The sequence below is a fragment of the Erythrolamprus reginae genome, chromosome 1 (assembly GCF_031021105.1).
Source record: "Erythrolamprus reginae isolate rEryReg1 chromosome 1, rEryReg1.hap1, whole genome shotgun sequence".
In the NCBI taxonomy this organism is placed as follows: domain Eukaryota; kingdom Metazoa; phylum Chordata; class Lepidosauria; order Squamata; family Dipsadidae; genus Erythrolamprus; species Erythrolamprus reginae.
Genome location: NC_091950.1, coordinates 17,850,923 through 17,861,221, shown reverse-complemented (window position 1 = coordinate 17,861,221; position 10,299 = coordinate 17,850,923). Strand labels below are relative to the sequence as shown.

At 42.7% G+C, this 10,299-nt stretch overlaps 1 protein-coding gene across 1 annotated transcript in view; it reads left to right on the top strand.

The window, feature by feature from the left end:
- The first annotated feature begins 358 nt into the window (after window positions 1-358).
- The window catches only part of COMP (cartilage oligomeric matrix protein), an 81,850-nt gene continuing 71,909 nt past the window's right edge, over window positions 359-10,299 (top strand). Inside the window, exon 1 of the mRNA XM_070745755.1 lies at window positions 359-452. The gene's annotated coding sequence lies outside the window, so the exon portion shown is untranslated. The remainder of the gene's footprint in view (window positions 453-10,299) is intronic.

Below are 10,299 nucleotides of genomic sequence, written 5' to 3'. Positions count from 1 at the left end.
TATTCTATTCTATTCTATTCTATTCTATTCTAGAAAGCAGAACACTTGGAGGATTACAATTGTGGTGAAAATAAAAAGTGGAAGATATGTTGGATATCTCAGTCACCCTTGAGTTATTTGTAAAAACAATAAAAGCAAGATGCAAATAAATAATAAATTATTTTTTTGAATCCAGCACCTTTGAAGGGCCTCACCTGGAAAAGTCATGTGGAGCCCCAGTTTGGTTTAGTGCACTGGGATCGCCAAACTTTACAACTTTAAGACTTGTGGACTTCAATTCCCAGAATTCTTCAGCCAGCTGTGGAGAATTCTGGGAGTTGAAGTCCACAAGCGTTATAGTTGCCGAGGTTGAAGACTCCTGGTTTAGTGATTAAGGCACCAGGAGACCATGAGCTTTTAGTTCTGCCTTAAACCCGAAAGCCAGCTGGATGACTGTGAATTACCAGGAGAATGTGAGTTCTAGTCATGCCTTAAGCATGAATGATAGCTGGGTGACTTTGGGCCAATCACCAGGAGACTGTGAATTGTAGTCCCATGAAAGCCGTCTGGGTGACTTTGGACCAGTCACACTCTCTCAGCCCAATTCACCTCACAGGTTTTGTTTGTTTGTGTGTTTGTTATTGGAGTTTATTTATTTATTTACTTACTTACTTACTTACTTACTTACTTACTTACTTACTTACTTACTTACTTACTTACTTACTTACTGTTAGAGTTGAAAGGGACCATGCAGATCATCAAGTCCAACCCCCTGCCTGAGCAGGAATCCTAAAGCACCCCAGCCAAATGGCAGTCCAATCTCCTCTTGAAAGTGTCCAGAGTTGGGGAGTTCACAAGCTCCGCAGGCAGGTTGTTCCAATGGTAGATCGCTCTGACCGTCAGGAAGTTCTTCCTTACTTCTAGGTTGAATCTCTCCTTGGTCAGCTTCCAGCCGTTGTTCCTCGTCCGGCCCTCTGGTGCTCTGGAGAATAGAGTGACCCCCTCCTCTCTGTGGCAACCCCTCGTATACCTGTATACAGCTATCATGTCCCCTCTGGCCCTCCTTTTCTCAAGGCTATCCATGCCCAGTTCCCACAATCTCTCTTCGTAAGTCTTGGTTTCAAGTCACCTAATCATTTTGGTTGCTCTTTTCTGCACCTTCTCCAGAGTTTCAATGTCTCTTTTGAAGTGTGGTGACCAGAACTGGATGCAATACTCCAGATGTGGTCTGACCAGGGCATAGTAGAGTGGTATTAAGACTTCCCTGGTCTTGGAGTGTATCCCTCTGTTGATGCAGCTTAGGATAGTGTTGGCTTTTTTGGCCGCTGCTGCACATTGCTGGCTCATGTTTAGTTGATTATCCACCAAGACTCCAAGATCTCTTTCGCAGTTACTGCTGCTAAGTGGGGTTTTTCCCAGGCTGTATGTGTGTCTAGGGTGTTTTTTTTACCTAGGTGAAGGACAATAGTTTGCTTGCAGCTTATATTAAGTAAAATAAGAAATTTTAACACTAAAATTCCATTGAGGCCCAGATCGGAGAGTTGGTGCTCTGGAGAATAGAGTGGCCCCCTCCTCTCTGTGGCAACCCCTCATATACCTGTATACAGCTATCATGTCCCCTCTGGCCCTCCTTTTCTCAAGGCTATCCATGCCCAGTTGGAGGTGGAAGGGACCTTGTAGGTCATCTAGTCCAACCCCCTGCTGATGCAGGAGACCCTACACCATCCCAGACAAATGGCAGTCCAATATCTTCTTGAATGTCTCAAGTGTTGGAGCTCCCACAACCTCCGCAGGCAACGTCTGTTCCACTGGTTGATCGCTCTCATCATCAGAAAGTTCCTCCTTATTTCCAGGTTGAATCTCTCTTTGGTCAGCTTCCAACCATTGCTCCTTGTCTGCCTCTCTGGTGCTTTGGAAAACAGCGTGATACCCTCCTCTCTGTGGGAGCACCTCATGTAAACAACAACAACAACAGAGTTGGAAGGGACCTTGGAGGATTTCTAGTCCAACCCCCTGCTTAGGCAGGAAACCCTACACCACTTCAGACAAATGGTTATCCAACATCTTCTTTAAAATGCCCAGTGTTGGAGCATTCATAATTTCTGGAGGCAAGCTGTTCCATGGATTAATTTCTCTAACTGTCAGGAAATTTCTCCTTAGTTCTAAGTTGCTTCTCTCCTTGTTTAGTTGCTTCTTGTTCTACCCTCAGGTGCTTTGGAGAATAGCTTGACTCCTTTTTCTTTGTGGCAACCCCTGAGATATTGGAAGACTGCTATCATGTCCCCCCTGGACCTTCTCTTTGCGAGACTTTCCATGCCCAGTTCCTGCAACATTTTTCGTATGTTTTAGTTTGTTAGAAACATAGAAACATAGAAGACTGACGGCAGAAAAAGACCTCATGGTCCACCTAGTCTGCCCTTATACTATTTCCTGTATTTCATCTTACAATGGATATATGTTTATCCCAGGCATGTTTAAATTCAGTTACTGTGGATTTACCAACCACGTCTGCTGGAAGTTTATTCCAAGGATCTACTACTCTTTCAGTGAAATAATATTTTCTCATGTTGCTTTTTATCTTTCCCCCAACTAACTTCAGATTGTGTCCCCTTGTTCTTGTGTTCACTTTCCTATAAAAAACACTTCCCTCCTGGACCTTATTTAACCCTTTAACATATTTACATGTTTTGATCATGTCCCCCCTTTTCCTTCTGTCCTCCAGACTATACAGATTGAGTTCATTAAGTCTTTCCTGATACGTTTTATGCTTAAGACCAGCAGTCCCCAAACTACGGCCCGCGGGACGGATGCGGCCCACTTAGGCCATTTATCCGGCCCGCGGGTGACTTCCAGCACCATTAACCGTTTGCATTATGCATTTAAAATATACTTGGAAATGTAGAAGATTGATGAAAGTTAATAATAGTAAATGCTAAGTGACTGAAAATTAATTGAGCTTGGAAATATTGAATGAAATTATAGAAAAGTATAATTTATGGAAATATATTAATTGATGCATTATTTGTCTATTGGTATTTTACTTTTTCATAGGTTTTTTTTAATACTCCGGCCCTCCAAGTCTGATGGACAGTGAACTGGCCCCCTGTGTAAAAAGTCTGGGGATCCCTGCTTAAGACCTTCCACCATTCTTAGGTTGTTGTTCTAGGGAAAATAGGAAGACCAAGGCTTACTAGGTATATTCACCACCTTCTTTGTAAAACGAATAAAATTAGATAAAAATAAATGAATAAATAAATAAAAATGTCACTTAGATCATAACATTTGGGTGTGCGGGAAACATGATGTGTAATTCAAATTTTGGTGTAAAATTTCACGGGCCATTTTATGCACGATACCAAGTCCAGATTTTATTCTCTAGAGATGAGGATGATGTTGGTCTGTGTGTGTTTTTAATTACCGTAAACCATTTTCGGGCTTACATTACAACTGTGTACTTCCTGCCTCAAAGTGACAGGAAACTTTGTCACCAATTTTCAGCAACCTGATACATGGAAATTCTCAGAATTGTAAAAAAAATATATTCTCAAAATTGTGGGAATTAAATCATCAAAGTAATTTTCTGAGGAAAAGAACTTGGAACGTCTTAGAAGGATAAGGTTTAACTGTTTCCACAATCCTCTGCTTGGCCCAAAGACATTCAGCAGATTAAATTGAGAGCCTGTGCTCTAAATTTTAATCTGGAGGGATCTTTTTTCCCCCTCAAAAAAAGTGTCTCAAAAGCACAGAGTTGGAGTAAGCATTTGGCAACTCCAGCAGCAATATTGCATCTTCCTGTCTCCGTCAAAGGATTGTGACAGAATGTGACCGCAACATTTCCTCCCTTTTACAAAACGTCCAACTTTCAAGATTTAAAGAGAGAAGGCTTTCCAGCAATCCTTTAATGCCTGGTGAAAAAAACAAATATCGTTCCATTTTTTTCCACCCGGGCTCATTTTTTCTTTATTTTTTGGCATTGCACCGAATGTTTCCAATTTGCAAAGTTTCTTCATGATGCCCTGTATAAATGGATGGTTAATGCTTCAGAGGTTGAATCTAAGAGCCTCCAGAAGTTGCTTAAGGGGGGACTTGATCGAAGTGTATAAAATCATGCATGCGATAGAAAAGGTGGATAGAGAAAAATTATTTTCTCTATCACACAATACTTAGGACAAGGGGGCCCTCCCTAAAGCTCATAGGTTAAAAAGTGAGGACAAATCAAGGGAAATATTTCTTCACCCAGAGGGTCCTTGGTTTTTGGAATTCACTTCCAGAAGAGGTCGTGACAGCTGTCAGCCTGGAGAGCTTCAAGGCAGGATTAGACAGATTCATGGATGCCAAGTGTATCGGTGGTTATTGAAATGGATGTCTAAGTGCCGCCTCTATGTTGGTTGAGGCAGGCAGGATTCCCTTGAGTACAATATGTTGGGGGTCAGGGGAAAGGGGGGGTCTTGCCTTCTCTTTCTGCTCAAGATCCCCATGGACAATTGGTGGGCCACTGTGTGTGACGCAGAATGCTGGACTCGATGGGCTTTGGCCTGATTCAGCATGGCTCTTCTTAGGTTCTTATGGGTACTCCAACATGGCAGGCTTTTAAGAATAAATTAGACAATTTGTCTGATAATTAAAAGTTCACACTCTGCTATTCTGTTACAGGTAGTCCTAAACTTGCAGGAACTGGGCATGTCTAGTTTAATGAAAAGAAGGACCAGGGGAGACAGGATAGCAGTCTTCCAATATCTCAGGGGTTGCCACAAAGAAGAGGGAGTCAACCTATTCTCCAAAGCACCTGAGGGTACAACAAGAAGCAATGGGTGGAAACTAAACAAGGAGAGAAGCAACTTAGAACTAAGGAGAAAATTCCTGACAGTTTATTATTTATTTTTATTATTTTATTATTTGGATTTGTATGCCGCCCCTCTCCGAAAACTCGGGGCGGCTCACAACAAGTGAAAAGACAATCCAATACATTAATCCAATTAATTAAAATATTATAAATTTAAGAAAAACCCCTATACTAACATACACACACACAAGCATACCATATATAAATTCAACGTGCCCAGGGGAAGATGTTTAGTTTCCCCATGCCTGACGGCAAAGGTGGGCAATTGATCCATGGAACAACTTGCCTCCAGAAGTTGTGAATGCTCCAACACTGTTTTTAAAAAGATGTTGGATAACCATCTGTCTGAAGTAGTGTAGGATGTCCTGCCTAAGCAGGGGGTTGGACTAGAAGACCTCCAAGGTCCCTTCCAACTCTGTTGTTGTTGTTCTTGATGTTGATGTTGATGTTGATGTTGATGTTGATGCTGATGTTGTTGTTGTTATTATTATTATTATTATTATCATCATCATCATCATCATCATCGTTATTGTTACTATTATTTATTGTTATTGTTGTTTTGTTGTTGTTGTTGTTGTTATTATTATTATTATTATTATTATTATTATTATTATTATTACTTTTGTTAAGTGAATCACTGCAGTTGTTATATTAGTCACATCAGTGGTGGGTTGCTATCGCTACATCCCAGAGCGTAGTTCTGGTAGCAGCTGCCAGATTGCGCAATTTGCGTGTGACGGTTCCAGTGCCATCTTCATCGGTCCGGCAGGGGGTGCCATCTCTTTTTTTAAAAAAGGGCCTTTTTTGCTTCCTGCGCATGCACAGAAGCAAAATCTTGCAAGGGGACACTTGCACATGTGAGATTTCAGAAATTTTCCACACATGTGCAAAAACGAAACATTGCCAAAATTGTGCATAAGCAAGAATCCCCTCACAAGATTTTGGTGCATTTTTGGTGCATTTTTGCTTGCTGCGCATGAGCAGAAGCAAAAACCGCACATGGGGATGCGCACATGGGTGACCGCCGGAATGAGCAGGATGCGTGCGCAGTGCACAAGTATACAGGTAAGTGGAACCTGTCGCTGAGTCACAAAGTGAATCTGGTGTCCCAGATTTGCTTGTCAGAAGGTTACAAAAGGTGAGCATGTGACCCCGGGACACAGCAACCGTCATACATGTGATCAGTTCTCAGGCATCTGAATGTAAATCACTATGACCCTGAGGATACCGCAACAGTCATAAGTCTGCGAAATGGTCATAAGTCACTATTTTCAGTGCCGCTGTAACTTCCAACTTGCCCTAAGTGAACTGTCGTACACTGAGGACTATATCAGAGCTGCACTTTCGGAAACTAGCTAGCCCAAGTAACAAGCCAGCCCAACCAGCCAACCAAAGACCAATGATATTTTAGACTTTTAATATTATATTTGTTATTGTATATTGTTTTATCACTGTTGTGAGCCGCCCCAAGTCTGCGGAGAGGGGCGGCATGCAAATCTAATAAATAATAACAATAATAATAACAATAACAACAACAATAATAATAATAGATATGAAACATAGAAACACAGAAACATAGAAGATTGATGGCAGAAAAAGACCTCATGGTCTAGTCTGCCCTTATACTATTTCCTGTATTTTATCTTAGGATGGATATATGTTTATCCCAGGCATGTTTAAATTCAGTTACTGTGGATTTACCAACCATGTCTGCTGGAAGTTTGTTCCAAAGATCGACTACTCTTTCAGTAAAATAATATTTTCTCACGTTGCTTCTGATCTTTCCCCCAACTAACCTCAGATTGTGCCCCCTTGTTCTTGTGATCACTTTCCTATTAAAAACACCTCCCTCCTGAACCTTATTTAACCCTTTAACATATTTAAATGTTTCAATCATGTCCCCCCCTTTCCCTTCTGTCCTCCAGACTATACAGATTGAATTCATTAAGTCTTTCCTGATACGTTTTATGCTTAATACCTTCCACCATTCTTGCAGCCCGTCTTTGGACCCCTTCGATTTTGTCAATACCTTTTTGTAGGAGTTGTAGGAGAATATGGAGTTGAAATCTTCAATGAAACACAGCAGCAGCAGCAGGAAGTCTTGCAAAAATATATTTACTTCTTATTTACACTACTAACTGTATTCTACTTTACTATACATACATTACTCTACTATCTCACTAGTATCACTACAACTATCTCAGTTACAATAACTCACAGGAGCCAACAGATCAATAGAGAAACACAGCAACTTCAGAGCACACTTCACACATTGCTCTACTTGCTCCAAATGTTTCTTTCCAGGTGCTAATGATGTCCCCAGCTCTTACTGGCTTGCAAGCTCTTTCATTGTTACTCTCTCCGAATAATATTTTTTTAAAGCTCTAACCAGGGGATAAACTAATGTGCTGAAGCTGACCAGTCTAAGGACACTAGCCAGATGAATATCTGGTAAGCAGATTCTTTTCCCTATTTTCCTCCCCAAAAACTAAGGTGCGTCTTATACTCCGAAAAATACAGTAGATGTTCTGCCGGGCTCTCTGGTAGGAGCCTCCCGAAAATTCAAGGGTACAAATTGCACACACACACGTTTGAAAATTCAAAACAATGTTCTTTATCGCAAAATTCAAAATAAACTAAGCACTCTTTTTGTATTGCAAAGAGCACTCGTCCCAAAACAACCGGGTAGTCTGTACAATTAACCTTAAGCAGTCATTAAGTACTTAGCTAGCAGCTGTGAAGAAACTTCACACCCCTTCTTCTTCCAACAAAGTGAGACACACACTCACACACACATTGCTCTGCTTTGTTTTCAAAGGCGTGAAAAATCAACAAAGTCCAAAACCCAGCAACACAGGATTCCTGACGAACCGCGATCAGATATTCTTCCACAACGGCCAAACCCATATGCTGCTATTTATAGCAGCAGCCCTAATTACTGGAGCCCCACACAAACACAGGTGGTCGCTCTTATCTCCTGTAATATGTCCTTACTTGGTCTCTTCTACGCATAATTCTGCGCTTGCGTGGGTCCAAAACGTCTTCACCCGAATCAATGGAAGATAAGGGAGATTGACTGCCTGGGCTGTGTGCAAAGCCCCCCTCTGCCGAGTCACTCCCACCTTCTTCTTCGTCCGAGGAAACTAAACTCTGAACTGACTCTGTCGACAATAACACAGGCCTGTGTCATGTTGAAGTTTCCCTTGCATCCACCTCCCCATTTCCTGGGGCAGGAGCTGGGCCAGAGCCAACCACAACAGTAGATGGCGGTGGGACCAGAGGTGGTATTTACCAGTTCTCCAAACTACTCAAAATTTCCACTACTGGTTCTCCAGAACAGCTTAGAACCTGCTGAAACCCACCTCTGCTTCCCTTCTCCAAAATCAGACAAACAATCGTCTCTTTAAGAGCCATACAAAGGTCCTTTGAAGAATTGGGCCTGCTGGCAGCTACAGCAGGAGGGAGACCTTTTTCAAACTGTCATGCGTGATGCTGCAAAAGACAAGGCCACTATACAAGCTCCCGGTTTTCCTTCCTTCTCTGCCGAACAACCGATGTCTTCAGCCGTCCCCACTATTTCCCATTCTCCCATCTATTTTTGCATGCAAACGTAGACATGGAGATGCCCTGCTGAGCTGTGCCAAACGTCCACTTGAACCAAAGTCTTGTTTTCCACGGCAGCCAAGGTCAGATCCCTCAAAGGAGACCACACACAGGGTATGTGGGGAACTTCACAGTGACCTGAAATTGAGGGCTTCTTTCATCAGGAGCCGGTCAGATGCTCCTGGAAAATAGAATCAGGGTCAGTTCTGCTACTTTGGTCTCTGGTTTCTGGTACGGAGAAGCAAATTTGCAATTTCTTTCTACCTTTCCATCTCTGACCAGATGTCCCGGTGGGCCACAGATTAAGCATGAGACGGTAAAGTGCTTCAGGTGCCAAAACAGCGGTGAAGGGCTCACAGTCACTCATGCCCTCATCACCTCGAGGTTCGACTACTGTAATGCTCTCTACATGGGGCTACCTTTGAAAAGTGTTCAGAAACTTCAGATCGTGCAGAATGCAGCTGTGAGAGCAGTCATGGGCTTACCTAGATATGCCCATGTTTCACCAACACTCCGCAGTCTGCATTGGCTGCCGATCAATTTCCGGTCACAATTCAATATCTCCGAGACCGCCTTCTGCCGCACGAATCCCAGCGACCGATTAGGTCCCACAGAGTGGGCCTTCTCCGGGTCCCGTCAACTAAACAATGTCGTTTGGCGGGCCCCAGGGGAAGAGCCTTCTCTGTGGCGGCCCCGACTCTCTGGAAGCAACTCCCCCCAGAGATCAGAACTGCCCCTACTCTCCCTGCCTTCCGTAAACTCCTTAAAACCCACCTTTGCCGTCAGGCATGGGGGAACTGAAACACCTCCCCCCGGGCATGTACAATTTATGCATGGTATGTTTGTGTGTGTGTTTGTTAGTAAATGGGGTTCTTTTTAAATCTTTTTTAAATATTTTAAATTTATTTATATTTGTCATGATTTGTTGTTTCTTGCTGTGAGCCGCCCCGAGTCTGCGGAGAGGGGCGGCATACAAATCTAAATAATAAAAAATAATAACATTAAAATGTTTACTATCACACTGTGGGCATGGCTTATGCAGGATGCCCTGCATTTTCTTTCAACATCTTTCAGTGCAAAATGGGTGCTCTGGGGTGGAGCTCCATTTTCACTACCCCCACTGCCCACCCCTGCAAAACAGCCAATGCAATTCCATGCGGCACCAACACCAGAGGTGAAATCCAGCAAGCTCTGGTAGCGGAAGTTTCGAGTAGTCCTATTGTCTCTCCTATATCCCATATATCTTCTCTTCTATCCCTATATCTTTCTTCTATTCTCTCATTGATTATTTTATCCTATCCTCTCTCTTCTATTCTTTCTCTAATTCTATTCCCTCGTAGGTGTTCTGTCGGGCTCTCTGTGTAGAATCCTCCCAACAATTCACAGGTACAAATGTCAGACACACACACGTTTGAAAATTCAAAACAATGTTCTTTATAATGAAAATTCACTTAACCTAAGCCCTCTTTTGGTATAGCAAAGAGCACTCGTCTCCAAACAAACAGGTAATTTGTACAAGTCCCTTGTCAGTTCTGTGATACTTAGCTTGCAGCTGTAAGGCAATTCACAGTCCTTCTTTCACAAAGTGACACACACTTTGCTCTGGTTTAGTTTCAAAGCGGGGAAAAATCAGCACACAAAAAGTCAAAGTCAGTAAAGCAGTCACGAAACACAACAATCAGATAATCCTCCACAATGGCCAAACTCACAGGCTGCTATTTATAGCAGCCTCACTAATCACCACAGCCCCACCCAACCACAGGTGGCCTCATTTTCTTTGATAATAATCTCTCAGTTGTTGCTGCCTATGCATCGCTTTCCGCATGCGTGGCTGTATCATTAACTCTTGTTCCGAATCCAAGGAGGAGCTAGAT